At 37.2% G+C, this 5,788-nt stretch overlaps 1 non-coding gene across 1 annotated transcript; it reads left to right on the top strand.

Moving 5' to 3' along the window:
- The first annotated feature begins 5,301 nt into the window (after positions 1-5,301).
- Positions 5,302-5,411, top strand: LOC118348098. Its single transcript, XR_004801244.1, has one exon. It is a non-coding gene; the product is annotated as a small nucleolar RNA R71 (small nucleolar RNA).
- Positions 5,412-5,788: the final 377 nt, after the last annotated feature.

Raw genomic sequence — 5,788 nt, 5'->3', positions numbered from 1 at the left:
CCTTCTAAGTTCATTTCCCCATGGTGACATGTGTTAAAGGCTTCCTTCCACAAACAAAGATTCTTCATGCATGCGTGACTCATGGCAAAAAGTGCTAGCTTTTCCTATGATAGGCGTGTAAGCCAAAATTCCTAGCTCCTTCTCACCTCCCTTCTCTTATTTCCATCTAGATTCATCATATCCTATTCTTAACCTCATTGGATGACAAGCATCATGCATAAACCTCAAGTTGGGCGTGAGCCCTAATTGCATTGGGTTCAAAACCCTAATTTCCTAACAAGGCCAAAACTCTTATGGGTTTTTTTTTTTTTTTTAAATACACAAAAGCCTAGAAAGTCTTGGTCGTCACATCGTCGACTAGGGTTTGAAACACTCCCTTAACAGATTCATTAATTAATAAAATAACGAATAATGGTTCCATGGTCTATAGTGTTATTTTGTAACTTTTTTAATGTGATGAGTACATAAAAAAAAAGATGATTTGTTTAAACATTCAATACTTGTGGCTATGACCCGAGTAAAAGATTGCATGAGCTTTAAAGAATTCTCTTTTTTAGTTGTATCCAATTCCATAAAATTCTCTCATTTTCAACTGCGTTTATGTCTCTAACTCGAAGCTTATAGATTCAGAAATTAACCAAAAGAAATCTCGATCCCATACATTATTACTAAATTCCATGTTATGATTCTTTAGTGTTAATACATAAAACAACAAGACAAATACCCTGAGTAAACTAGGGGCCTTGAGCAAGCTGAAAAGGAAGCTCTATTTGCCTTTCCCAGTTCTTTCAGACGGCCAAGAATAAGAAGAATGACACACCTAGACAATAGCTAAAAATCTCTGATTCTCCATCGTCGTCTTTAGTGATCAAAGTGGTAGGGCTAACTTGCCACAACCCTAAACTTGAGGTGACTATCATGGAGTTGCAGAGGCATAGCTTAACCCTATGCAATGAGAAGTTTGAGGGCAACCATCGAGTTCCATCTTCATTGATGGAAGTAAAAACTTTTGATGTTATTAATAAGCTTGGTTTTTTCTTTATAATTAAATATCTTCACATTTAGAAAATAAGGAGGTCTTTTGTTTATATGACATCTAGGTCTGGACATTGAACTTAGTAATTGTATTGCTCTTTCAGTGTACTTGGATCCTATTTATGATTAATTAGTGGCTTCTAATTTTTGTTTATTCATTATTGCCCTACTCAAATGTCCATAAACCCCAATTCTAGAGTCTTCTTAATTCTATTTTAAATGCTTATCCAGGTCCTATGCTTGGAATAGGTGATTTAAATTTCACTTTTAGCCAATCAAAAAAATTTGATGATCGCCCCTTTGTAAATTCTTCCAATCCTTTAGGTATGAAAATATTCATGGACAAAAAATGTTTCAGTAGATTTAGGGTTTGCTAGTCCTAGATTCAGATGCATTAACAATAGATATGATATTGGTAATATTCAAGAGAGACTTGATTGAGGGGTGGCAAAGCACCACAATCTTCTTATAAAAAATGTCACGCTCCTCAACTAGCTATTTGTTCCTTAGACCACTCTCCCTTATTATTAGACACCTTAGGATTTATTAATAGTCTGAGATCTTTTAAATTTGAAGATTTTTGGATTAGTGCTCCATTAAGGCCTCATTTGGGAACCCATCTCATTGTTTGGGTACCTATCTCATCTTCTTCCCAAACATCTCTCAAATACAAAAACTTTTCAATTTTAAATTTTCAACTTTTTCATATAATCATCATCTGATCATTATAACTTTTCCAAACTTCCAAACAAAACAATAAAAAAATTAACTTTTTCAAATTCAAAAATAAAAATAATATGATAACAATATTTTAACTTTATAATATTTGTATTCAATTTTTTCTCTCTTAAAATATCTTAATTCAAGCCATTTCACTGCTATTCACAAATAATTTCATTGCTATTTACAGATTTCTTATATTATCTCATCTCATTCCCCAAACAAGCCCATGACAAGTTACCTACTCACATTCTTTTTGTGACAACCTGGACTTAGTCAAGTCCTCGCCTACCTTTTAGTCACCGCAAATTTTAATCTTTGGGCCCAATAGAGAAAAGGAGTGCACTTAGGACCAAGGTTCTTATTCTTGTTCTTAGTGCATTGGGCATCCAAGCCCACAAGAAGGCCCATAGGGTTTTCAGCCACTAAAAGGGATTAGTTGAAACCCTAGTTGGGCTCTGTGGTTGAGAAGGGAGGCGCCACATGGTGGGGTAAGACCTTTTAGTTTCCCTAGAAGCTCATTATTTGAAGATCTAGGAAAGTGGCACCTCGATTAGCACACAAATGACACTTGGCCAACATGCACCTAAGGTTCTAGAAGAAGAAGACAGATTGGGAGAAGAGAGAAGGCTCGACCACACGTAGGACACACACCATTCTCACCAACCACATGCCATGTGTCTCACATGTACAAATCACCTCTAGGTTACTTTGTATCTAGACGTAAAAGTGGGTAAAGGGAGTGAGAGAAATTAGGGTTTCGGTAAACCCAAAGGACCCACACACCACCCATAGGATTTTGGCAAGTTCCAAGAACAATGTGCAATGATTTGAGAGAAGGAGAGGCGTATGGGGACACTACAAATCAGAGGCACAAGACTCCAAGAGATTTCTAAGGCTTCAGCCATAGGGTTTGCATGCATTACATGAAAAGCCAACCACCCTTTTGACACTTGTCATGCATGGAGGGAAAGCATGAGAGTTCCTAGAAGATACACATGGGGAAGGCACGCACACACACACACTCACACTCACCGAGGTTCTAGAAGAATCTTTGTGAGGTGAAAAGTAAGAGATGGGCAGCTAGGGCAAGACTCACATGCCACTGCCACATGGCAAGCATGCACACACCTAAAAGGACCTATTCTAGAATTTAGGATTTCATCAAAAGACCAATATGTCCCAAAGGTTCAATGAACCTGGACCACATAGTGAAACACGCCCTAAGGGCATTTAGGGTTTCAGATTTTTAAGTAAGATGATAAGCCACTTGTCACTTATGCGTGAGGATCACTTGGACTTCCCAAGGAAAAACAATCATGAAGAAGAAGGAGAAGAGGTTTTGGCCAAGCCAAGAGGACTTGTGACACTTGGCTTACATGCATCCAAACTCTTGAGATTCTCTATGTCATAGGAAAATGGGGCTAGAATGGGAACTCAGGGAACTATATAAAGGGGAGCTTAAGGGCTGGCACCCAAAGGGCACACCAAGGGGTCACTTTGCCACTTCATTTTCAGATCACTTGTTCTCTCTCTCTCTCTCTCTCTCCCACCCTGGAAGGAAGCTTACCTCCCCATTTTCTCATTTTTTTTGCACCAACCAAACACCACGTACGTCTCACCCATTTTGCATCCAACCAACCCCATGAGTGAAGGAGGAAAGTCTATGCAAGGACAATGAGCTCGCACTATAAGAACCATTCAAGCCTCTACATTAACCATTTTCACCTTCACACACACACGGTTACATGAATGAAGGGTGGAGAGGGACAGGAATTTTGAGTGTTTTGCCATTACTTGGAAAGGGCGTGCGGTTAAATCCATGTGTTAGCTTGCACAATACATGTTCGGGAAACTTGGTTTCCACAAGAAGGAGAGCCAAACCTTCATTAGCCAAACAAGAGTAAAAAGAACCTTGACGAGGATGAAAGGACCGGTCACTATTAGGGTTGGGTTAAGATTTTCTTTTGAAAGTGTTTCGGCTAAGAGAAGAAACACCATGCATGGCGCTACACACACATACACCCACACGTTATGTACAATTAGTGAAACACCATGACCAAGCCTTGTTAAGGAGGCGTGAACATCATTCAGCCTAGGGCAAATTCTTTTAGGTCAAGCACATGGAGAGCCATTCTAGCCACAGGAAAAAGCTTTACAACCGTAAGGAAGTAAACCCTGAACGCATCACACACACAAATACTCGGAGTAGGGTCTTGTGTTGTCACTAAGTCTAATGGTTTAAACTACAATTTCAGCTTGCTTGGTCGCAATACTTTCGTTTTTCTTAGGATTTTTATAAGTTGATTTTAACCTACTCTTGGATAATATTTGTATATGACGTGTGAACTTTGCATTGTTTATTAGTCTAGTGTAAACTTGACATTACTTGTTAATCAAATAAATGAAGAGATATTTGGTATAGCATGCTTTGTATTTGGTTTCACGCTATTCTTGTCATGGCTACATGCTTGAAATGTTTCGGCCATGTATAGTTGCCATGGTTGGGAAATTATCTCTTGCCATGATAGCATCAATTGTATTGCCCATGTCTATGTGATAAGTAAATTGCATACCTCTCTTTATTGCACTTTCAAGTATCTCTCTCTTTATCCCTCTATTCAGTAGGTCGGACTTCTTCTCTTTTTTTTTTTGTGTAAATATTCCATACCTTTTTTGACTGCCTTTATGGATGACTCTCATCGGTCTTTTCTTGTTGGCCACATAGTAGACGAGTTGATTTTTCACACCTTCAAACTTATGATTTTGATATATTGCTATAATTACTTTACTTGTAGACCTTCTACCTCTCTTGCCTTTCATGCTCTTGTTAGTTTGTGATTTTGTGTAAATTTAGTTCTCTTGAAAGGTAAAGAAATCAGTGTTTAAACTCAAATAGGGTAGGGAATATAAGGTTTACAAGAAAGAAAAATATAAGACCAAAATATATTTCAATAAAACTTAATTGGGTGACTAGAGATAAAGATAATAGATAGGTAAGCTTGAAAGGTTCAATCGGTCTAAAGAATGCCTTAATCATTTTCTCGGTAATATTTTGTCTAGGATTTTGTCTTAAGTGTGATCAAACAAGTTCTAGAGTAAGTTGAGACCATAAAAATTCACAAAAAATTTCTCTAAGTACTCAAAACAATTAATGATCATAAGAAGCATTCATTGAACATAGAAAATATTAAATTAAGTAAGATCAAGTAAAGAATTAACAACTAGACTTAAGTAATGAGAATTTTTCCTAAAAATTATAATCAATTTCAATCATATTCTTATCATAGGCTTTTTTTTTTATTCATCAAACCATACTGTTTTTATCATCATCATCATCATCATTATTATTATTATTATTATTATTTAATAAAATAATATCTCTCTGAGGCCCACTGATACTTGTTAGACGCCAACTCTTCCAGAAGTTCATATGCAACTTTTGGGGTCTTACTCATTAATGCTCATCTTGCAGCTGCATAAACCACAGATCGATTTGTGAGTACCAAACCATTGTAAAATATCTGCACTTGAAGCTAGGCTGGGAGGTCATGATGTGGACAGTTGCGCAATACATCCTTGTATCTCTCTCATGCCTCATATAATGATTCACCCTCAAATTGTGTGAATGTAGTAGTGATATCATTCCTTAATTTCGTTGTCTTGGCCGGAGGGAATTATTTTGTTAAGAATTTTTGTGCCAACTGCTCCCAGGTGATGATGATGCCAGGCGGCAAAGAATTCAACCAAGCTTTTACTTTTTCCTTAAGTGAAAAGGGAAAAGTTCTCAATCTAATTGCATCATCTGTCACTACATTGTGTTTCAAAGTATCACAAATTTCTAGAAAATTTACAATATGCACATTAGGATTCTCTTGTGACAGCCCCCAAAACTGGACAGTCTATTGAATCATTTGAATCATGACTGATTTGTTCTCAAAGTTATTGGCTTGTATAGATGGCCGCCTTATACTAGATGTCGCCCCATTGACAGAGGGCATCGCATAGTCTCTTAACGTCTTGTGCTCCTGAT

This window comes from Juglans regia, chromosome 3, assembly GCF_001411555.2.
Source record: "Juglans regia cultivar Chandler chromosome 3, Walnut 2.0, whole genome shotgun sequence".
NCBI lineage: Eukaryota > Viridiplantae > Streptophyta > Magnoliopsida > Fagales > Juglandaceae > Juglans > Juglans regia.
The sequence above is the reverse complement of the archived record's forward strand: the minus strand, read 5'-3'. Positions and strand labels throughout refer to the sequence as shown.